Source organism: Lissotriton helveticus, chromosome 9, assembly GCF_964261635.1.
Source record: "Lissotriton helveticus chromosome 9, aLisHel1.1, whole genome shotgun sequence".
Taxonomy (NCBI): domain Eukaryota; kingdom Metazoa; phylum Chordata; class Amphibia; order Caudata; family Salamandridae; genus Lissotriton; species Lissotriton helveticus.
The window spans coordinates 1,277,072,137-1,277,095,753 of record NC_136070.1 but is presented as its reverse complement, the minus strand read 5'-3'; the positions used below and the strand labels follow the sequence as shown (position 1 = coordinate 1,277,095,753).

Below are 23,617 nucleotides of genomic sequence, written 5' to 3'. Positions count from 1 at the left end.
CCGTGAAATGTGTGCTGGGATTGTTAATTTTAATTAATTATTATATTAAATATTATTATCTCATTGCATGAATTTACAGATTTTTTTGCAAGTGTACACTTTGGTAAATAGACATTTTGCAAAGTTTCTGTTATTTTGTTATAAATATGAATACAAGCAAAATTAAATTGGATTGGGATTTCGCTACCTTTCGCCCTTAGCCAGATCCCCTGGTTCATGTAGAAGTCTGAACTTAGGTGGACATATCTTGTGTTTCTCACAAGAGCTTCTTAACCTGAGATGCTTCCCTTCTGCTTGCAGTGGTGGTTCTGTACGCCCAGGGGATCGGGAACAAGGAGTGGAGCGAGGTGAGTGCACGATGCTTGTGATCTCATGTTCACTAGTGCATGGGGGGGTTGGCCACCCCATGGTACCATACATCCCTGGCTCTTACCTTCTCTTTGAACAATGTTAAATGTGTTAGATTCCAGCACAGGTTAGTTGGATCAGTTACACTATGTGTATTTGTAGAGTGCAGAGGTCACCCTGGGGGACAGCCTGGTGCTGAAGGAGGATCCATACGGGCCCGATTCACATACTTAAGTTAGGATTTTGTCTTAAGTCTGTCTTAAGTCTGTCTTAAGACAAACTTAAGACAAAATCCTAACTTCTGTGAATACCAAAAATAGTAAGTTTAGGATTTTGTCTTAACTTAGTTCTGTGAATCGGCCCCTTCGTTCTGGGCCAGAGTTGGTTTTAGGTGAAGACCCGGGTCTGCAGTTTGTTACAGAATTCAAGATTTGAGGAGGAGGCTCCGATGCCGTGGTCTTCAAACCTTTTAATACTGTGCCCCTCACATCCCCAATGGAAAAAAAATCATTGATATCCCTTCAGAATTTTTTACAATTATTCTATTAAATTGTCAATGTTTAAATATGTCTAAACTTATTTAAACATTACAGGTAAATTCCATTGCTATTTAAAATCATGAATGCCAAACATACTATTGTGGTCAGGCCGGCCTTACTAAAGTGTAAAAGTATCCACAGTGTGATCATTAGAAATGGAGGTGGTGGTTTGAAGAATATTTGGAGTTCCTTCCCTTTTGACACCTTCTCCCAGCCAGGATATAAATGACAAAAGATGTTGGTGATGACCCATCACAGAGAGGCGACTAACGCTCATTTCTTTCCATTTTAAACAAAGTACTTATCAGCAGAATGCTTCTTTGGGCCACAACGAATAAGTTTAATGTAATGTATGTACTGTAATGTGATGTGGATTTGTAGATCTCTGCTTGGGTATTAGTCCTTAAAGGTGACTAAGCATTAATTCATTCACTCATCGATTCAAGGTGCTCCATTGAAACTCTTCTGGGAGTGAGTGCTTGAAGGCGATACATTCATTCACTCCTTCATTCAAAGCACTTACATTAGAACGCCTCTAGAAGTGGCGCTGTGTGGCTGTAACCACTATTTATGGTCAAGCTGTAGAAACGAGACACAAGGGATGGGGGGCTCATGAAATAGGCAACATTGATGGCTCGTCTTTCTCACTTATTGTCATGCCTCCCATCGAAGCGCTGTAACTGTTTGAGTGTTAGGAAACAGTCGGAGTTGGCTGAAATATGGGAATATGGTGCTGCAGGGGTGTCATCGACACGTAGGGGCCACAGCTTGCGTCATCAGGGTGCACGTGCCAGGTGATGCACATGTGTGTTGTGCTCTACTCATCTGAACTAGAAATGCACCGTGCCAGAACTCTCCCCCAATCACAGAACAGTCGAAGTGGGGAACATCCATCAAAACGCAACTTTTACGACGCACTACCATTACAACGCAGGATTTACAATGCAAGTCATTATAACGACTTTCGCTGGAGGGCACTGTAGGATAGGGAATAGTTTAATTTACTATCCAAAACCTTCCCTACTATCCACGGAGACTGGAGTTGGAATAGTAAATTAAACTATTCCACTATCCAGCACCCCCCAACGCAAGTCGTTATACCGACTTGCGTTGTAAAACCTGCGGTGTAAAGGCATGCGTAGTAAAAGCATTTGTTGTGATGTCATACATCCGGAGGTCAAGGCTTGAGCTCCACAGGGGGTGGTTTCACCACATTATGTTCATATAAATGTCTAGTCAGAGATATCTTTTTTAATTCGCCGCTATGCACGTGGTAGCACCTCGCTCTTGAACTCCACCCGGTGACCTGCCGAACTCTGACCCACACCCAACCCAATCATCCACGTGAAGACCCTCACAATAATAGTCGACACTCAGCTCACTACGACAGCCTTCGCCTCCTGTTTCCAAACACTCAAGATGCTCAAGAATATTTTCAAGCGGCCTCCCTTCAACACTCGCACAACCGTCACCCAGGCCCTCATGGCCAACAAGCTATAAACTCTACATAGTAATCAGCACATAATTGAGCAGAAGCCTGCAGACCGTACATAACTCGGAGGCAAGACTCACACTCAGACTTCCACCAGCACCTCAAAGACGCCCACTGGCTCCCCATCCACGAGAGGGCACTCGTCAAACTCCACACGCGGAAGCCTTGCAGAACATTGGTCCCACCTGCCTCAACAATGTCATCAAACTCCACATATCTACCCGACACCTCTGCTCAGCCGGACTCCTACCTGCACACATCCCCTGCATACCCAGAACCAGATCTGGGGTCACGCCTTCTCCTTCCATGCTCCCAAATGCTGGCATGCCCTACCCCTGCACTCCAGAGTCACCTTCTCAATTCTTCAATTCTGCAAGAAAGTGAAGACCTGGCTTCTCGCCTAGTCTTGACCCTGGCTCGGCCCACGCTGCTTTTCAGTGACAGGACACCCTCCAGGTGAGTTGTGTGCTCTACAAATACCCATAACCTAGCATGACATCAAATGAACAGGAAGTAGTTTAAACAATGGACAATGGTAAAGCTCAACAGCGTGATTGTAGACCTCATGATGAAATGTGCATCAAACATGGAAAATATTTAATGGGTCCTTGAGAAACTCAAAAATACAAGGTTTTGAATACACTGCACTTTATGAATTATGTTGCATGCAAATATGATTTATACTTATACAAATTAATTTGGCCTTTTTTCTCATTTCTACTGTAACAAGTTCTTTTGGGATCGATTTACTTTTATTCTACATTTGTAAATTGGAAGAAAAAAAAACCTACAAAAACATATTCATTAAAGGGGATGTTGTGGTCTCTTTGGAGCCCACCTGAAACTATTGAAGTGAACTGTAGTTGAAGACTCCTTTCTGGCCACCATCTTGTAATATTGTAAAGAAGGCCTTTCTCGTGAGCCGGCCACAGATCTACAGCCTTTATACAGGCATCACTACACTAGGCACAGAGCGGTCATTCAACATCACTGCACTGTCCGATGTAGGGAGTCAGGTCACGCCTCTATTCAGATTTATCATGTGGGGTTTGGGTCAAACGGGCAATTTGTCATTTTACATCCAAGGCTTTGTTCCACAGTCATATTTTACTCCTTCAAAGTAATTAACTTTTTTGACAACTTCTGTTCCTGCACCCAGTTCATTTCACCACATCATTTGTGTTTCTGTAATCAGCAGAAATATGTAGATCCTCAGTGTTACTCAGATCTAAGCTTGGGCGGTGAACTCCGCTCCACTCATGGAGTTCGCGGAGTTTTCCGCACTCCGCATTACGAGGAGCTCGTGGAGTTCATAGACACCGAGTTTTTTCCTCGCTCGTGTTTGTCAACATCAAGTTGGCTAGCATGAGCGAGGAAAATCCACCTCCCGATGAGATTTTTCCATCTTGCCGGAGGTTTATTTTCCATGCTCGCGCTCGCCAACTTGATGTTGACGATCGCGAGCATGGAAAATAAACCTCCGGCAAGATTTCACCCTTTAAATCATCTCCCCGCAATGTCAGCCATGGGGTTCCACAGGGCTCTAGTTTGAGCCCTACCTTATTCAACATCTACATGGAGCCCCTGGCATACATCGCGGAGGAATTTGGGGTGGGCATTGTCAGCTACGCTGACGACACCCAGTTGGTGTTCAAAATAACGCCAGACAGTAGAGACCTAGCTTCCAACTTCTCTAACTGCATGTTAAAGATAGCGGCATGGATGAACGCCAACTGCCTCCGGTTAAACGGAGATAAAACAGAGGTACTGATAGTGGGGAAGGAGACCTCGGTCTGGTCGCAAGCATGGTGGCCCAGTGAGCTGGGAGAAGTGCCCATGCCTGTAGAGAAAGTGAAGAATCTCGGAGTCATGCTTGACACCGATCTCTCAGGCAGAACCCAGGTAAACAAAGTGACAGGCAAATGCTATAGCACTTTAAAAGTACTGCGTAAAGTACTAGACCTTCTTCCGACCGAAGCAAGAAAGACCATAGTCCATGCCTTAATATCTCCCCATTTGGACTATGGCAATGTTCTCCTACTTGGTCTCAATCATAAGAGTCTACACCAGTTACAATGCATACAAAACGCTGCAGCACGACTGGTGCTCGGTCTCCCCAGGAGAACATCCACTAAAAATGCGCTTGCCAAGCTTCACTGGCTACCTATAAAAGAGAGGATTATATTTAAAACTCTCTGCTACGCACAGCGTATTGCCCATAACAAAGGTCCTAGCTATCTGAGAGGCCTCCTTACCATCCATAGGCCGATCAAAGATCTTAGATCAGCAGGCACGATGCTATTTAAAATCCCTCGCATCACTAAAGCTAAAATGGGAGGAAAATCCTTCCGCTATTTAGCCACCAAGCTTTGGAATGCCTTACCGATCCAGCTCCGGATGGAGCCATCGGAAACTAGGTTCAGAGCCAAACTCAAAACGCATTTATTTCCCACAGATTAACTCTATTACCTGATCTCTGGCTTCTGGACGGGTTGAATTTGCAGTCAGCGCGGGGACACACAGTTTTGTGCAGCCAGGCGCTCAATAAATGATTATTATTATTATTATTATTATTATTTCTCAACACGGGGCGCTCAGGTTTGTCATTGTGAGTGGTCGCATATGCACGTGACCGCTCGCATTAAGAAACTTCCTGTTTGCATTGAGAAAGCTGCCGCTTGAGTAAAAATCTACTCAAGCGGAAGAAAGGAAAGCAGAGCTCACTTGCGCTGTGCATGGAGCCGTTTGCAATGATTGCACAGTGCGGACAAGCATCCGGCACTCAAAATCACTGCAAATGGCATTTTTCTATCTCACTCCGCTGCTTGCGCAGCGAAGTTTTTTTCTACTTCGTGGAGTGTCGCGTAGCACAACTCCACAAATTACGCCCAGGGTTACTCAGATCATCAAGGACGCTAGACAGGGAGCTTGGATTGGGTTGTGTCCTTGCTAGGCGGCGCTGGGGTTACTACTTGGTAGACAGTGTTGACGGGCAAACCAGTCTCTCATAACCTTACCAAAAACGCGCCAAGTGCTCAGACCAGGAGATGTATTGTCCCTGTATGGACTTTGTTGCTCCCTGATTGGACCTTTCTCTACTCTGACGATCTCAAGTCAATAATAGGACTGGAGACATTCTCAGTAACAATGTCAAGATTTTCAAACTTTATTTAAAGAATTATTAAACAAGATACATAAAGTATCACATAATCAGGGTCTGCAATAAAGAACAAAGATCATACGGGCATAGGATGAAGCTTTACGGCTAGAGCTGTGGATCTCGAAGCTGGGGAACCTAATTCGAGTCTCGGCAAGTACGCTCAACATCCTGTGATTTTGGGCAAATCACTTAATTTCCCAGTGCCTAACAAAAATGAATGTGTCCTCATGTAACGAAACTGGTGATCATGTAAAGCGCTCTGATACCCATTGCCTTGAGTGTAGTTTGCGCTATATAAAACTCTTTAAAAAAAATAATTGCTAAAGACTTAGTTAAGTTCAATGTAAAATCCAGCGTAGATTCACCAGACAATGTAGGAGCGGGGTTCCTTGTTACTCATACTATTCTTTAAGCTTTGGGGACCTCGATTGGTCTGGATTGTCACACGTGTGGTGTGATACTTAGTAGTTATGTTGGTTCTGTCTCTGGTGGTGTTGGCAGGGCAATGGGTGGTGCGAGCTGCAGTGGCCTCCTGACGAGAGGCTTGGCACTTATGTATTCTGTTTACAAATTAAGTACTGCCCGTAGTCCATGCCTGCTTTTGGCCCTTCAGATGCCTGATGTACAGGTTCATTCTTCGATGCCATTTGTATTTTCTTTGCCATACTTAAACTAGATCCAAAAGCTATTCACCCTTTTCAATCCATGGTCATCATTTAAAGTGTTGGCAGGAGTCGCGCCTGCAACCCCTGGCTTGCCTATTGCCACCCCTGCCAATGTCTTTGCGACCCCTGACCTCATAGGGGTAAGGGAGGGTTAGAAACAGAACAGAAGTCATACAAGGCTCTGATGAGACTTGTTGACGTTCTGTGTTTCTCAGCTACATCAAGTGCACGAAGAGTATTACAACTCTCACCCTAGTCAGATCTAAGCAAAGTAAAAACACATGCAAAACAAGTGTTTATATTTGCCCGTGAAGCAGACTCTAGTAATTGCCTTTTTTTTTTTGCAGAGTTTTATATAGCGCGAACTAGACCCGAACCGAATCAGGTATCAGAGCGCTTTACATAGCACCTGTTATGTTACAGAGGACACACTTTCATTTTAGGCACGGGGAGATTAAGTGATTTGCCCAGAATCACAGGAGGTTTTGGCGTCAATACCGAGACTCGAACCCAGATCCCCAGGTCCGAGGTCGAGCGCCCTCGCCGTTAGGCCAACCCCTCTCCCCCTTTGATTAAGTTAAAGCCATTTGCTTTGCTAATGGTATTGGATAGCACAGCAAATGGCTTTAATTTAACGAAAGGCGACACCTATTGCATTTTTAATGCGTGTTTTTTATGCCGACCACAGAAGTCTAGCAGCTTAATGTAAATTAAAACTGAACAAAAATTGGGTAAGTGATTGTGTGTATGTATGTGTGTGATTATGTGCCGATTCTGTGACTGTGTAAATGCGTGGATTTTGGAAATTATGTTATTGGGTGCACGTTAGTCTACGGGATTTCAGGCATTTGTGATTGAGTATGAATACATGTTTGTTTGACTTTGAGGGTGCAGGACAATGTGTCTGGATGTGTTATTTTGTTTGTTATTGAGTTTTTGTTGTATGTGCATATATGTGTTAAATTGTGCCTTATTTTGTGTGTGCACGAAGGTTTGTGAGTATGAATGCATGTGATTGAGTGTAAACATATGTCTGTGTTCAATTGTGTGCCATTCAGTGTTTGATTTTATGTATGTAATATCACATGCAGGCGTAATCAAGATGAGTGTTAATGTGGATTTAATGTTAGTATGTATGTACTTGTATTTGATGTGTGAGGGAATACGGGTTTGTGTGCAACTGCATATATGATTGTTTGTGTGCCTGGCTGTATACATGCAGGCAAATGGTATGTAATAGGATGTGTGCCTGTGTCCTGTGAACATGTGAGACTGCATTTGAGCCATGGTTTATCAGGTGTTTGTGTGATTGGTCTAATGGCCAGAGCTGCCTTGGAACTGGGAAACCAGGTTCGAGTCTCGGCGTCCACTCAACAACTTGTGACTCTGGGCAAATCACTTACAGCCTGATTCATCAACGGGCCGTTTTGCGAGCCCCTAATAGCGAATCATAGCGAATCGCTATTAAGGACTCGCAAAACGGTATTCATGTAGGAATTGCTAAATAAATAGCGATTCCTACACATTCCTTATTTGCGAGTAGCAAATTGCTAATCGCAAATAAGGAATAACTCCCCAAAAGGCCCATAGGAATGAATGGGGAGTATTCCTTATTTGCGATTAGCAATTTGCTACTCGCAAATAAGATAGCGATTTCAAGGGTGCCAGGGGTGTCCAAAGGACACCCTGTGGCACCCCTTAAATGCACATTTGAACAGGTGTTGCGCACACACATGTCCAAAGGACATGTGTGTGTGTAACATGCAAAAGAAAAAAATGCACTAAAGTGCTTTTTACACTATTTTCGCAATTTACCATCAAGTCAGACTTGGTGGTAAATTGCGACCAAATATTGCGATTTCGCAATTTCTAATTGGTTGATGAATTGCATTTAAGGAATCTCTATTAGAGATTCCTTAAATCCAATTCCTCGCAAATATGCAATTTCGGTAATAGAGATTTTTGCATTTGGGATGATGAATCCCAAATGCAAAAATCGCACTCGCAAAGGGCCAGATTCTCAGAATCTGGCCCTTTGCGACCGCAAATCAGCTTGATGAATTAGGCTGTAAATTTCCCCCGGCCTAAAAAAATGTAGGTGTCCTTTTGTAATGCAACCGGTGCTTATATAAAGAGCTCCAATATCTGTGGGTCGAGTTCGCCCATATAAAACTGCAAAAAAAATGTGTTTCCCAGTCAGTGTTGTGCATGTGTTGACATCAACACAAGCATTCTGGAAACATGTGCTTGTTAATGTTCTTGTATGGCTAGCTGCTGTTGCTGCACGCTCCGTCACGTTGCCAACAGGAGGGTTGGTAGACATATAGCACATCAACTGAGAGATGTTTAGTGTGGAGACCTTGGCTTCTCAAAGAAAGGCGATCTAGGGATAGAAACCGAGGACACACGCAAGTGTTGCTGCGCACTTCGACATGTGTCCGACGCCTATAAACACTGCGACCTCCACAGCGGGGTGAACCTGCACGCTCCGAGCATGTTTTGTAGTTCCTGGAGCAGGTCTAAACCCCTGTCTTTCCCCAGCGTGCATCCTGGACCCCGGCTGCCCCCAGCAGAGGAATGTCCTCACGGGGATGAGCCCCCGGCTCCCCCCGACTCCACAGGCTGATGGTAATGCTGGGTGACACTAGATAAATAGTTAACTTGGGCAGCAGAGATGGAGTTAATTATCCAGTGAGCTTCACTGAAACCTGCCCCACCGGGGGCAAATTATTTGCTGCTAGATCAGAAGATGGAAGGGAGGGTGGGGGAAGGGGGAGGAAGTGATGCAGATTCATAGAGAACCACAAACAGGCACCAGAATGAAAATATATATATAACGAACAAAAAAACGTACGTGACAAGAGCACGAACAGGCACCAGAATGAAACTATATAACTAACCCGAGTGCGTTGTCCGGAGAAGCGGATCAGCGACTGTGCCAACGCATGCAATAGTAAAAGAAAAAGTGCGAACAGTCATTATAAAACCCAACGTTTCATGCTGCCAGTGAAAGATCCAATCCCTGTGGGAGTGGCTGAAAGAGGACAGGGTGGCAATCAGGAGGGACTAAAAACCCTCCAATACAATGAACGAAGTATGTTCAGCATAATTGCTGACGAGAAACGATGCACACCAATGAAAATTGGAGACAGAGCGGAGACACGGCTTCTGGAACCGATCGATTTCAAGAAGTCCTCGCATGGCGAAGGCAGCGCTTGTGCGCTGCTAATGCCAGGCGAGACCTAAAAAGAAATCCGTGCGACTCCTGCTGTCCCTGAACTTGTGAAGAGAGTAGAAAATAAAAAATAGAGCTGAGAGAGAGGGGCAGAGTGTAAAGACTATGAGGGGAAATAATGAAAGGAAGGTCACGAAGAGGATACTACAGAGACGGATGAGAGATTGAAAGGTGTAAGTGAGAGAGACACAGAGGGGAATTTAGTAGACAGACAGAGGTGACAGGTGCAAGAGAAATCCAGACCGGTGTGAGACTGAGACAGGTGAGATCGATAGGTGATAGGAAAGAATCAGAGAGAGGGGAGGACCGTTAAGAAGGGATGACGGTATGAGAGATGTGATATAGACGACAGATGAGAAAGAGTTGGTGAAGAGCGACAGAAAGCGAGGTAATGACAGGTATGAAAGAGAGGAGTGATAAAGAGACATCTTAGAAAAAGAGCTGAGAGAGGTGGGGAGGTGGACAGACGAGAAAGTGACAGCTGAAACAAAGAGGGCACTTGAGAGTGTGGAGATAAAGTGGCAGCACTGAATGGGAGACAGAGAGCTTATATGGTTTAGGGCGGCGCTGCCCAAACTTTTTAGAACCAGGACCTACTTTTTAGTAACCCTGGGCGTAGTGGGCGTTGCAGGGCTATGCGGAGGTCCATGGAGTTGCTGACAAACTCCTTTCCCCCACCTGCCTCCACTCCCCCTATATTAACAAGCAATTCTACATTACTTAAAGTACATTAAAACCACTTACCGGCACTGCGACATTCCCGGGCTGCCCTCCTCCTCTTCCTCACCGTCTGGATAAACTTTGAAAAAAGTGCGCATCCGCGCGCGCATGCACAGTTCTTACTTGAAGTAATGTACAATTACTTGTTAATATGGGGGGGTGGAGACAGGGGCTGGCCAACTCCGCTCTGCTGCGGAGTGTGTGGAGAATTGTCTTCTCCGTGTTCTCCGTGGAACGCGGATGAGGCAAATCTCGGCACACTCCATGGGCGGAGTGCAGGTCTCCGCATGGGCTTACTTTTTAGAACGTCAAACTTTTGTGACTCACAGAGTCGGGCAATTTTTATAGTGTAATTAAATCATGGTGTGGTGGACACTGTCATCTAAAGACAGCAAATTTTTTATTGAAATGGTCACTAAATGTACACTGACACACAGTTTTACTGGAAAAAAACGATATTGCACACAAATGACAATGTGTGGAAATCGGTTTTCAGTGAATATTTATCATTTGTGGATGTATGACGTTACAACGCATACTTTTACAACGCATACCTTTACAACGCATTTTTTACAACGCCACATCCATTACAGCGCATGCCATTACAACAATTTTTTTAAAACTACCTTTACAACGCATTCCATTACAACGCATACTATCTTTACAACGCATACCATTACAACGTATAACATTACATTGCATGTATGGTAAGTATTGGATAGTGTAGGGGTAAAAATTACTATTCTATCTCCAGGGGGGTGCAATAGTAGGGTAAGTGTTGGATAGTGTAGGGGTAAAAATTACTATTCTAACTTTAGGGCGTGCAACAGTAGGGTAAGTGTTGGATAGTGTAAGGGTACTATGCGTTGTAATGTTATGCATTGTAATGGTATGCGTTGTAATGACATGTGTTGTAGTGGTATGCTTTGTAGTGTCATGCGTTGTAATGGGTGCGTTGTAATGGCATGCGATGTAATGGATGTTGCGTTGTAAAAGTTTCGTTGTAATGGTAGTGCTTTTTAAAAGTTGCGTGGTAAAGGCTGTTTCCCATCATTTGTTCATCACCAAATAAAGTGTCTTGATTTGTTTTGAGCCGATTGAAATCTTTGTTTCCATCACATTTCAGAATTACAAAACAAGTGCTTGATTTTTGCTTTCCTAGCTGCTGAATGTGTGCAGTTCATTTACATAAATTTACATTATGTTATGTGTTTTAAAAAATGTAATACTACAGCCCTTCCCTTCACACCACCCACCAAAGGCGGCATTCTGACCTTTAGAAGACAGATGCAAGTTAGAACAGAAACAGCTGAGGGGGGAGGGGCAAGGTGGAGTGAGGTGAGAGCCATGGAGGGGATATTGAGACAGACAGGTGAGAGCGGGACAGACAGCAGATCATGAGAGGTGGGAGACAGGTGAGATGTAAATGGGAGGCGAGAGAGGGGAAGAGGTGAGACAGTGTAAGATCAGTGAGAAGGCACAGTTGAGACAGAGGAACAGACGGGAAGCTAGGAAGAGACAGCAACCAGTGAGAGAGGATAATACAAAGATACATAACATAACATAAACATAACATAAACATAACATAACATATTATGCTGGAAAGTGAGAAGGTGACAGCAGGTCAAAAGTCAAGTGACATCACTTCCAGTGATGTACTGGGGTTAAATGACATGTGATGTCACTTCCGCTACCCCAGGCATTTTGGTAAACTGACGTCCACGTACTTATCCGTCTTTACTCCATACCAGCAGCCATATGTGGTCCCCTCTTTTCTTTTGGGTAGCTTCAATTAACATCCTTCATGGAAGCTTGAGAGTGGCTTAGCCAATCAGATTGCTTGGGTGCTGCAGTGGGTACTGTTGGGGGCTGCATTCAGGGGTTCACTGGGCGGGACATGAGGCAGACGGACACAGCAAGAGAGTGTTTTAATTGTCCTGCCCCTCATTATCTGTCTTCACATCTCGCTGGGTCTAATGGTAAGGTGGGCAGTTAACAGCGGTTAGTGCCCCCGGGCCGCTGTTAACGCGTTGAACAACAGGTGATGACAGAATGGAGCGGCGGTAGCGTTCACCTCGGTTGCTTTTTAATACCACAACGGTTAGCTCCTTTTAGTTTTTACATGAAGGCAAATCAAGCAAAATAAAGCGTTTTTTTTATCTGTTTAAGTCACAAAGCCTTTAATGCTCTGAAAGGAGTCGGTTTGCTTCATATCACTTGTAACTACATTCAAATGACAAGTCTTCACTTTGTTTATCGTCTTCTTATTGTAAATGTGTACTTTGGATCTCTTTCAGCGCCTTCGTCTAGTTTTTAGGGTTCGGCGTAGTTGTAAAATGTTGCCATTTCTTCCCAGACATTTTTTTTTTACCTTTAACTTAACAAACTTCACAACGTTGCCGAACGTTTTTTAGTTTTTTAAATGGTGACATAATTTGCTAAAAGCCGATTCCACAAAATCTATTTGAGGAGAGAGAATGTACCCACAAAAAAAAAAAAGCTAAATCTTTACCTACCTGCCCCTATGGATGCAGTCTATCACAATTGATTGGGCGAAGCTCACGGACTTGTACTCATCGGAATTTCGTGGACTTAAATAAAAACTCTGGAACAGATTTACAATGAAAGTGACTCAGTGCATTCGCCAGCCATTTGGCTGCGCCGCACTGAGTCACTTCCGAAGCACAGGGATGCCACGGGCCTCATTTATGAGGCTTTGCGTCAGTTTTGCGCTTCCGATGCGTCACTTTTTGTGACGCATTGGCGGCGTAAAACATGCCTCCTGTTGCGCTCTATTTACAAAGTGACGCATCTAAGCAGATGCGTCACTTTGTAAACCCCTGCGCCACATTATACCTGCGTCAGGTATAATAGATGCAGAGGGGGCGTTTCCCCACAAAAAGCTTCGTAGAAGTGACGCAGTGAAATCTATGTGATGTCACTGCGTCACTTCTAGGATGCCATTGCGTCAAAATCTTGCGCCTGCCTCACAGCAGGCGTAAGACTGACGCAAGCCCTTTCACATGGGGCTTGCCCCATGTGAAAGGAAGCATTGCTGGAGTTGCGTCACTTTTGTGACCCACTCCAGCAATGCATCACTTTTGCGCCTACAGATACGTCCGGACGTATCTGTAACTCCTTGCAACATGATGCGTCATACTGTAAATATGCAAAAAACACAGTTGATGGACAGAATGTAGAACAATGTCATACATTCACCCCAGTACAAGGATCTGGGCCTATATCCATCGTTTTTTTGCACTCCACACCACCCTGGGTTAGACACTGGCTATATGCAAATCAGCTCTGACCCTGTGCCTCATGGGAACAGTCCAGTCCGAACTACCAAGCCATGTCTTTCCCAGACCGGAATCAAGCATCCAAGGACCGGTTTCTGGCTATCAGCCTTCATTCAGCCTGGATAGCTTGACTCCAGTGGTGTGGAGAGCCTGGGACTCACGTCTGAGCATACCCAGCCCACTCGGGGTGAAAATTGCAAAAAACACAGTTGATGGACAGAATGTAGAACAATGTACAATTGGATGCTTGATTCCGGTCTGGGAAAGACATGGCTTGGTAGTTCGGACTGGACTGTTCCCATGAGGCACAGGGTCAGAGCTGATTTGCATATAGCCAGTGTCTAACCCAGGGTGGTGTGGAGTGCAAAAAAACGATGGATTTAGGCCCAGATCCTTGTACTGGGGTGAATGTATGACATTGTTCTACATTCTGCCCATCAACTGTGTTTTTTGCAATTTTCACCCTGAGTGGGCTGGGTATGCTCAGACGTGAGTCCCAGGCTCTCCACACCACTGGAGTCAAGCTATCCAGGCTGAATGAAGGCTGATAGCCAGAAACCGGTCCTTGGATGCTTGATTCCGGTCTGGGAAAGACATGGCTTGGTAGTTCGGACTGGACTGTTCCCATGAGGCACAGGGTTAGAGCTGATTTGCATATAGCCAGTGTCTAACCCAGGGTGGTGTGGAGTGCAAAAAACGATGGATTTAGGCCCAGAACCTTGTACTGGGGTGAATGTATGACATTGTTCTACATTCTGTCCATCAACTGTGTTTTTTGCAATTTTCACCCCGAGTGGGCTGGGTATGCTCAGACGTGAGTCCCAGGCTCTCCACACCACTGGAGTCAAGCTATCCAGGCTGAATGAAGGCTGATAGCCAGAAACCGGTCCTTGGATGCTTGATTCCATTCGGACTGGACTGTTCCCATGAGGCACAGGGTTAGAGCTGATTTGCATATAGCCAGTGTCTAACCCAGGGTGGTGTGGAGTGCAAAAAACGATGGATTTAGGCCCAGATCCTTGTACTGGGGTGAATGTATGACATTGTTCTACATTCTGTCCATCAACTGTGTTTTTTGCAATTTTCACCCCGAGTGGGCTGGGTATGCTCAGACGTGAGTCCCAGGCTCTCCACACCACTGGAGTCAAGCTATCCAGGCTGAATGAAGGCTGATAGCCAGAAACCGGTCCTTGGATGCTTGATTCCGGTCTGGGAAGACATGGCTTGGTAGTTCGGACTGGACTGTTCCCATGAGGCACAGGGTCAGAGCTGATTTGCATATAGCCAGTGTCTAACCCAGGGTGGTGTGGAGTGCAAAAAAACGATGGATTTAGGCCCAGATCCTTGTACTGGGGGGAATGTATGACATTGTTCTACATTCTGTCCATCAACTATGTTTTTTGCAATTTTCACCCCGAGTGGGCTGGGTATGCTCAGACGTGTGTCCCAGGCTCTCCACACCACTGGAGTCAAGCTATCCAGGCTGTTGAAGGCTGATAGCCAGAAACCGGTCCTTGGATGCTTGATTCCGGTCTGGGAAAGACATGGCTTGGTAGTTCGGACTGGACTGTTCCCATGAGGCACAGGGTCAGAGCTGATTTGCATATAGCCAGTGTCTAACCCAGGGTGGCGTGGAGTGCCTAAAAACGATGGATTTAGGCCCAGATCCGTGTACTGGGGTGAATGTATGACATTGTTCTACATTCTGTCCATCAACTGTGTTTTTTGCAATTTTCACCCCGAGTGGGCTGGGTATGCTCAGACGTGAGTCCCAGGCTCTCCACACCACTGGAGTCAAGCTATCCAGGCTGAATGAAGGCTGATAGCCAGAAACCGGTCTTTGGATGCTTGATTCCGGTCTGGGAAAGACATGGCTTGGTAGTTCGGACTGGACTGTTCCCATGAGGCACAGGGTCAGAGCTGATTTGCATATAGCCAGTGTCTAACCCAGGGTGGTGCGAGTGCAAAAAAACGATGGATTTGGGCCCAGATCCTTGTACTGGGGTGAATGTATGACATTGTTCTACATTCTGTCCATCAACTGTGTTTTTTGCAATTTTCACCCCGAGTGGGCTGGGTATGCTCAGACGGGAGTCAAGCTATTCAGGCTGATGAAGGCTGATAGCCAGAAACCGGTCCTTGGATGCTTGATTCCGGTCTGGGAAAGACATGGCTTGGTAGTTCGGACTGGACTGTTCCCATGAGGCACAGGGTCAGAGCTGATTTGCATATAGCCAGTGTCTAACCCAGGGTGGTGTGGAGTGCAAAAAAACGATGGATTTAGGCCCAGATCCTTGTACTGGGGTGAATGTATGACATTGTTCTACATTCTGCCCATCAACTGTGTTTTTTGCAATTTTCACCCTGAGTGGGCTGGGTATACGGGAGTCCCAGGCTCTTCACACCACTGGAGGCAAGCTATCCAGGCTGAATGAAGGCTGATAGCCAGAAACCGGTCCTTGGATGCTTGATTCCGGTCTGGGAAAGACATGGCTTGGTAGTTCGGACTGGACTGTTCCCATGAGGCACAGGGTCAGAGCTGATTTGCATATAGCCAGTGTCTAACCCAGGGTGGTGTGGAGTGCAAAAAAACGATGGATGTTGGCCCAGATCCTTGTACTGGGGTGAATGTATGACATTGTGCTACATTCTGTCCATCAACTGTGTTTTTGCAATTTTCACCCCGAGTGGGCTGGGTATGCTCAGACGTGAGTCCCAGGCTCTCCACACCACTGGAGTCAAGCTATCCAGGCTGAATGAAGGCTGATAGCCAGAAACCGGTCCTTGGATGCTTGATTCCGGTCTGGGAAAGACATGGCTTGGTAGTTCGGACTGGACTGTTCCCATGAGGCACAGGGTTAGAGCTGATTTGCATATAGCCAGTGTCTAACCCAGGGTGGTGTGGAGTGCAAAAAACGATGGATTTAGGCCCAGATCCTTGTACTGGGGTGAATGTATGACATTGTTCTACATTCTGTCCATCAACTGTGTTTTTTGCAATTTTCACCCCGAGTGGGCTGGGTATGCTCAGACGTGAGTCCCAGGCTCTCCACACCACTGGAGTCAAGCTATCCAGGCTGTATGAAGGCTGATAGCCAGAAACCGGTCCTTGGATGCTTGATTCCATTCATACTGGACTGTTCCCATGAGGCACAGGGTTAGAGCTGATTTGCACATAGCCAGTGTCTAACCCAGGGTGGTGTGGAGTGCAAATAACGATGGATTTAGGCCCAGATCCTTGTACTGGGGTGAATGTATGACATTGTTCTACATTCTGTCCATCAACTGTGTTTTTTGCAATTTTCACCCCGAGTGGGCTGGGTATGCTCAGACGTGAGTCCCAGGCTCTCCACACCACTGGAGTCAAGCTATCCAGGCTGAATGAAGGCTGATAGCCAGAAACCGGTCCTTGGATGCTTGATTCCGGTCTGGGAAGACATGGCTTGGTAGTTCGGACTGGACTGTTCCCATGAGGCACAGGGTCAGAGCTGATTTGCATATAGCCAGTGTCTAACCCAGGGTGGTGTGGAGTGCAAAAAACGATGGATTTAGGCCCAGATCCTTGTACTGGGGTGAATGTATGACATTGTTCTACATTCTGTCCATCAACTATGTTTTTTGCAATTTTCACCCCGAGTGGGCTGGGTATGCTCAGACGTGAGTCCCAGGCTCTCCACACCACTGGAGTCAAGCTATCCAGGCTGAATGAAGGCTGATAGCCAGAAACCGGTCCTTGGATGCTTGATTCCATTCGGACTGGACTGTTCCCATGAGGCACAGGGTTAGAGCTGATTTGCACATAGCCAGTGTCTAACCCAGGGTGGTGTGGAGTGCAAAAAACGATGGATTTAGGCCCAGATCCTTGTACTGGGGTGAATGTATGACATTGTTCTACATTCTGTCCATCAACTGTGTTTTTTGCAATTTTCACCCCGAGTGGGCTGGGTATGCTCAGACGTGAGTCCCAGGCTCTCCACACCACTGGAGTCAAGCTATCCAGGCTGAATGAAGGCTGATAGCCAGAAACCGGTCCTTGGATGCTTGATTCCGGTCTGGGAAGACATGGCTTGGTAGTTCGGACTGGACTGTTCCCATGAGGCACAGGGTCAGAGCTGATTTGCATATAGCCAGTGTCTAACCCAGGGTGGTGTGGAGTGCAAAAAAACGATGGATTTAGGCCCAGATCCTTGTACTGGGGGGAATGTATGACATTGTTCTACATTCTGTCCATCAACTATGTTTTTTGCAATTTTCACCCCGAGTGGGCTGGGTATGCTCAGACGTGTGTCCCAGGCTCTCCACACCACTGGAGTCAAGCTATCCAGGCTGTTGAAGGCTGATAGCCAGAAACCGGTCCTTGGATGCTTGATTCCGGTCTGGGAAAGACATGGCTTGGTAGTTCGGACTGGACTGTTCCCATGAGGCACAGGGTCAGAGCTGATTTGCATATAGCCAGTGTCTAACCCAGGGTGGCGTGGAGTGCCTAAAAACGATGGATTTAGGCCCAGATCCGTGTACTGGGGTGAATGTATGACATTGTTCTACATTCTGTCCATCAACTGTGTTTTTTGCAATTTTCACCCCGAGTGGGCTGGGTATGCTCAGATGTGAGTCCCAGGCTCTCCACACCACTGGAGTCAAGCTATCCAGGCTGAATGAAGGCTGATAGCCAGAAACCGGTCTTTGGATGCTTGATTCCGGTCTGGGAAAGACATGGCTTGGTAGTTCGGACTGGACTGTTCCCATGAGGCACAGGGTCAGAGCTGATTTGCATATAGCCAGTGTCTAACCCAGGGTGGTGCGAGTGCAAAAAAACGATGGATTTGGGCCCAGATCCTTGTACTGGGGTGAATGTATGACATTGTTCTACATTCTGTCCATCAACTGTGTTTTTTGCAATTTTCACCTCGAGTGGGCTGGGTATGCTCAGACGGGAGTCAAGCTATTCAGGCTGATGAAGGCTGATAGCCAGAAACCGGTCCTTGGATGCTTGATTCCGGTCTGGGAAAGACATGGCTTGGTAGTTCGGACTGGACTGTTCCCATGAGGCACAGGGTCAGAGCTGATTTGCATATAGCCAGTGTCTAACCCAGGGTGGTGTGGAGTGCAAAAAAACGATGGATTTAGGCCCAGATCCTTGTACTGGGGTGAATGTATGACATTGTTCTACATTCTGCCCATCAACTGTGTTTTTTGCAATTTTCACCCTGAGTGGGCTGGGTATACGGGAGTCCCAGGCTCTTCACACCACTGGAGGCAAGCTATCCAGGCTGAATGAAGGCTGATAGCCAGAAACCGGTCCTTGGATGCTTGATTCCGGTCTGGGAAAGACATGGCTTGGTAGTTCGGACTGGACTGTTCCCATGAGGCACAGGGTCAGAGCTGATTTGCATATAGCCAGTGTCTAACCCAGGGTGGTGTGGAGTGCAAAAAAACGATGGATGTTGGCCCAGATCCTTGTACTGGGGTGAATGTATGACATTGTGCTACATTCTGTCCATCAACTGTGTTTTTGCAATTTTCACCCCGAGTGGGCTGGGTATGCTCAGACGTGAGTCCCAGGCTCTCCACACCACTGGAGTCAAGCTATCCAGGCTGAATGAAGGCTGATAGCCAGAAACCGGTCCTTGGATGCTTGATTCCGGTCTGGGAAAGACATGGCTTGGTAGTTCGGACTGGACTGTTCCCATGAGGCACAGGGTTAGAGCTGATTTGCATATAGCCAGTGTCTAACCCAGGGTGGTGTGGAGTGCAAAAAACGATGGATTTAGGCCCAGATCCTTGTACTGGGGTGAATGTATGACATTGTTCTACATTCTGTCCATCAACTGTGTTTTTTGCAATTTTCACCCCGAGTGGGCTGGGTATGCTCAGACGTGAGTCCCAGGCTCTCCACACCACTGGAGTCAAGCTATCCAGGCTGTATGAAGGCTGATAGCCAGAAACCGGTCCATGGATGCTTGATTCCATTCATACTGGACTGTTCCCATGAGGCACAGGGTTAGAGCTGATTTGCACATAGCCAGTGTCTAACCCAGGGTGGTGTGGAGTGCAAATAACGATGGATTTAGGCCCAGATCCTTGTACTGGGGTGAATGTATGACATTGTTCTACATTCTGTCCATCAACTGTGTTTTTTGCAATTTTCACCCCGAGTGGGCTGGGTATGCTCAGACGTGAGTCCCAGGCTCTCCACACCACTGGAGTCAAGCTATCCAGGCTGAATGAAGGCTGATAGCCAGAAACCGGTCCTTGGATGCTTGATTCCGGTCTGGGAAGACATGGCTTGGTAGTTCGGACTGGACTGTTCCCATGAGGCACAGGGTCAGAGCTGATTTGCATATAGCCAGTGTCTAACCCAGGGTGGTGTGGAGTGCAAAAAACGATGGATTTAGGCCCAGATCCTTGTACTGGGGTGAATGTATGACATTGTTCTACATTCTGTCCATCAACTATGTTTTTTGCAATTTTCACCCCGAGTGGGCTGGGTATGCTCAGACGTGAGTCCCAGGCTCTCCACACCACTGGAGTCAAGCTATCCAGGCTGAATGAAGGCTGATAGCCAGAAACCGGTCCTTGGATGCTTGATTCCATTCGGACTGGACTGTTCCCATGAGGCACAGGGTTAGAGCTGATTTGCACATAGCCAGTGTCTAACCCAGGGTGGTGTGGAGTGCAAAAAACGATGGATTTAGGCCCAGATCCTTGTACTGGGGTGAATGTATGACATTGTTCTACATTCTGTCCATCAACTGTGTTTTTTGCAATTTTCACCCCGAGTGGGCTGGGTATGCTCAGACGTGAGTCCCAGGCTCTCCACACCACTGGAGTCAAGCTATCCAGGCTGAATGAAGGCTGATAGCCAGAAACCGGTCCTTGGATGCTTGATTCCGGTCTGGGAAGACATGGCTTGGTAGTTCGGACTGGACTGTTCCCATGAGGCACAGGGTCAGAGCTGATTTGCATATAGCCAGTGTCTAACCCAGGGTGGTGTGGAGTGCAAAAAAACGATGGATTTAGGCCCAGATCCTTGTACTGGGGGGAATGTATGACATTGTTCTACATTCTGTCCATCAACTATGTTTTTTGCAATTTTCACCCCGAGTGGGCTGGGTATGCTCAGACGTGTGTCCCAGGCTCTCCACACCACTGGAGTCAAGCTATCCAGGCTGAATGAAAGCTGATAGCCAGAAACCGGTCCTTGGATGCTTGATTCCGGTCTGGGAAAGATATGGCTTGGTAGTTCGGACTGGACTGTTCCCATGAGGCACAGGGTCAGAGCTGATTTGCATATAGCCAGTGTCTAACCCAGGGTGGTGTGGAGTGCAAAAAACGATGGATTTAGGCCCAGATCCTTGTACTGGGGTGAATGTATGACATTGTTCTACATTCTGTCCATCAACTATGTTTTTTGCAATTTTCACCCCGAGTGGGCTGGGTATGCTCAGACGTGAGTCCCAGGCTCTCCACACCACTGGAGTCAAGCTATCCAGGCTGAATGAAGGCTGATAGCCAGAAACCGGTCCTTGGATGCTTGATTCCATTCGGACTGGACTGTTCCCATGAGGCACAGGGTTAGAGCTGATTTGCACATAGCCAGTGTCTAACCCAGGGTGGTGTGGAGTGCAAAAAACGATGGATTTAGGCCCAGATCCTTGTACTGGGGTGAATGTATGACATTGTTCTACATTCTGTCCATCAACTGTGTTTTTTGCAATTTTCACCCCGAGTGGGCTGGGTATGCTCAGACGTGAGTCCCAGGCTCTCCACACCACTGGAGTCAAGCTATCCAGGCTGAATGAAGGCTTATAGCCAGAAACCGGTCCTTGGATGCTTGATTCCGGTCTGGGAAGACATGGCTTGGTAGTTCGGACTGGACTGTTCCCATGAGGCACAGGGTCAGAGCTGATTTGCATATAGCCAGTGTCTAACCCAGGGTGGTGTGGAGTGCAAAAAAACGATGGATTTAGGCCCAGATCCTTGTACTGGGGGGAATGTATGACATTGTTCTACATTCTGTCCATCAACTATGTTTTTTGCAATTTTCACCCCGAGTGGGCTGGGTATGCTCAGACGTGTGTCCCAGGCTCTCCACACCACTGGAGTCAAGCTATCCAGGCTGAATGAAAGCTGATAGCCAGAAACCGGTCCTTGGATGCTTGATTCCGGTCTGGGAAAGATATGGCTTGGTAGTTCGGACTGGACTGTTCCCATGAGGCACAGGGTCAGAGCTGATTTGCATATAGCCAGTGTCTAACCCAGGGTGGCGTGGAGTGCCTAAAAACGATGGATTTAGGCCCAGATCCTTGTACTGGGGTGAATGTATGACATTGTTCTACATTCTGTCCATCAACTGTGTTTTTTGCAATTTTCACCCCGAGTGGGCTGGGTATGCTCAGACGTGAGTCCCAGGCTCTCCACACCACTGGAGTCAAGCTATCCAGGCTGAATGAAGGCTGATAGCCAGAAACCGGTCCTTGGATGCTTGATTCCATTCGGACTGGACTGTTCCCATGAGGCACAGGGTTAGAGCTGATTTGCACATAGCCAGTGTCTAACCCAGGGTGGTGTGGAGTGCAAAAAAGTATGGATTTAGGCCCAGATCCTTGTACTGGGGTGAATGTATGACATTGTTCTACATTCTGTCCATCAACTGTGTTTTTTGCAATACTGTAAATATGACCCATCAGGTATGTCGCTGAGAAGTGACGCATCGCTGCTTTCACGCAGTGATGCGTCATTTCTCATAAATGAGGCCCCACATATTTACAAAAATATGTTGCATCTCAGTGCTTCCCCCTGCGCTGGCGCACAATCTGCAGCCATGCGCTGGCGCTGGCATAGGCGCCCTTGCACCACGGTGCAAGGATGCCGGCGTCGTGGGAGATTGTTTTGGTGCAGGAAGGGGCCCCTTCCTGCACAAAAACAATCACTACAGGCATTTTACTCCTTCAATGCGCGCTGTAGAATGCAGCACACGTGGAAAGAGGAAAAAACGAGGAGAAATGAAAACATTTCTCCTCGTTGCGCCTCGGTACGCCACCTTTAGGGTGGCGTAGCATTCACACGCATCTCCAGATTTACAATTCCTCGTCCATCTGGAGATGTGTCTAGTTCCATGGGTGTTGCGTGGGAACACCCACAGCAACACCCATGGAACACCCCTTTCACCCAAAGTGCTGCGTGTAAAGGGGCGATATTTACAAGGACAGGAAAAGCCACGCAGGGTGGCTTTTCCTGTCCTTGTAAATATGGAGCAGCGCTTGTAAATCTGCCCATCTGTGCGATTCTGCGGCGTTCCGCACACCTGTACAGACACAATTGATAATAATTGAAAATCAATTCTGCATCAGATGGGGGGGCAGTGACAATTATACAAACTCAAATTGTCGTCCCAAGGTAAAAGGTGAATGAGGGGCGAGCCGTGACTCTAACCACAGGGTAAGTGTAGAGGAATGTAGCTGACTATCTGCACCACAGGGTCTTATTGAGGTTGCCATTTTGAAGGCGTGATTTATGTACAAAAAGACATGCGACTCGAGAGGTCTGTCCACAAAACAGTCCGTGTCCAGTCATCGTCCTTTTGCGATCATCACGAAGTCCGGGTGCTGAGCCCTGGCCTTCTGGCCTTCCACACTCCCAGGCAGCACAGTTGGCTTGGGTGGCTGACCCGGAGTTGGGCATCAGCACAGCCGGAAGGGTGGTTCTGACCCAGAGGGGTGCCCCAGCACCCTGGACCTGGCCCCAAAAGTGCTGGTGCTTGGCTGGTGACCAGGGATGAGCAGAGAGCCAGACACAAGAAACACAAGCAGAACAAGGGGGCCGCTACAGGCCTCTGCAAACCGCCACCGAAGAATAGAAGCCGGCAAAGCAAGTGGGCTACCGGGAGAGCTGGGGCTAGTAGAGCTTAGTAGAAAAGGCACAATTTTGGTGCTTTCGGCGAGCATTCCCTTACCTATGGGACAAACAAATTAGCAAACTATTCATGTAACCCCCACTAGAAGGCGTCCCCAGGAACCGCCAGGAGTCCCTTACCTCTAACCGCTTGCCAGTGCTGCAGGGAGCCGCCATCTTCTTGGGTCGGGGGATGACTAACAGTGCAGTGGCCCCCCAATAGTAGTCCCTCACTGATACCTTGTGGCTGGGAGGTGATATAGGG

At 47.0% G+C, this 23,617-nt stretch overlaps 1 long non-coding RNA gene across 1 annotated transcript in view; it reads left to right on the top strand.

Annotated features, from left to right (window-relative positions):
- The first annotated feature begins 314 nt into the window (after positions 1–314).
- LOC144780822 (uncharacterized) overlaps positions 315–23,617 on the top strand; it is a 229,367-nt gene continuing 206,064 nt past the window's right edge. The window contains exon 1 of the long non-coding RNA XR_013600778.1: positions 315–347. This is a non-coding gene — a long non-coding RNA (uncharacterized LOC144780822). The remainder of the gene's footprint in view (positions 348–23,617) is intronic.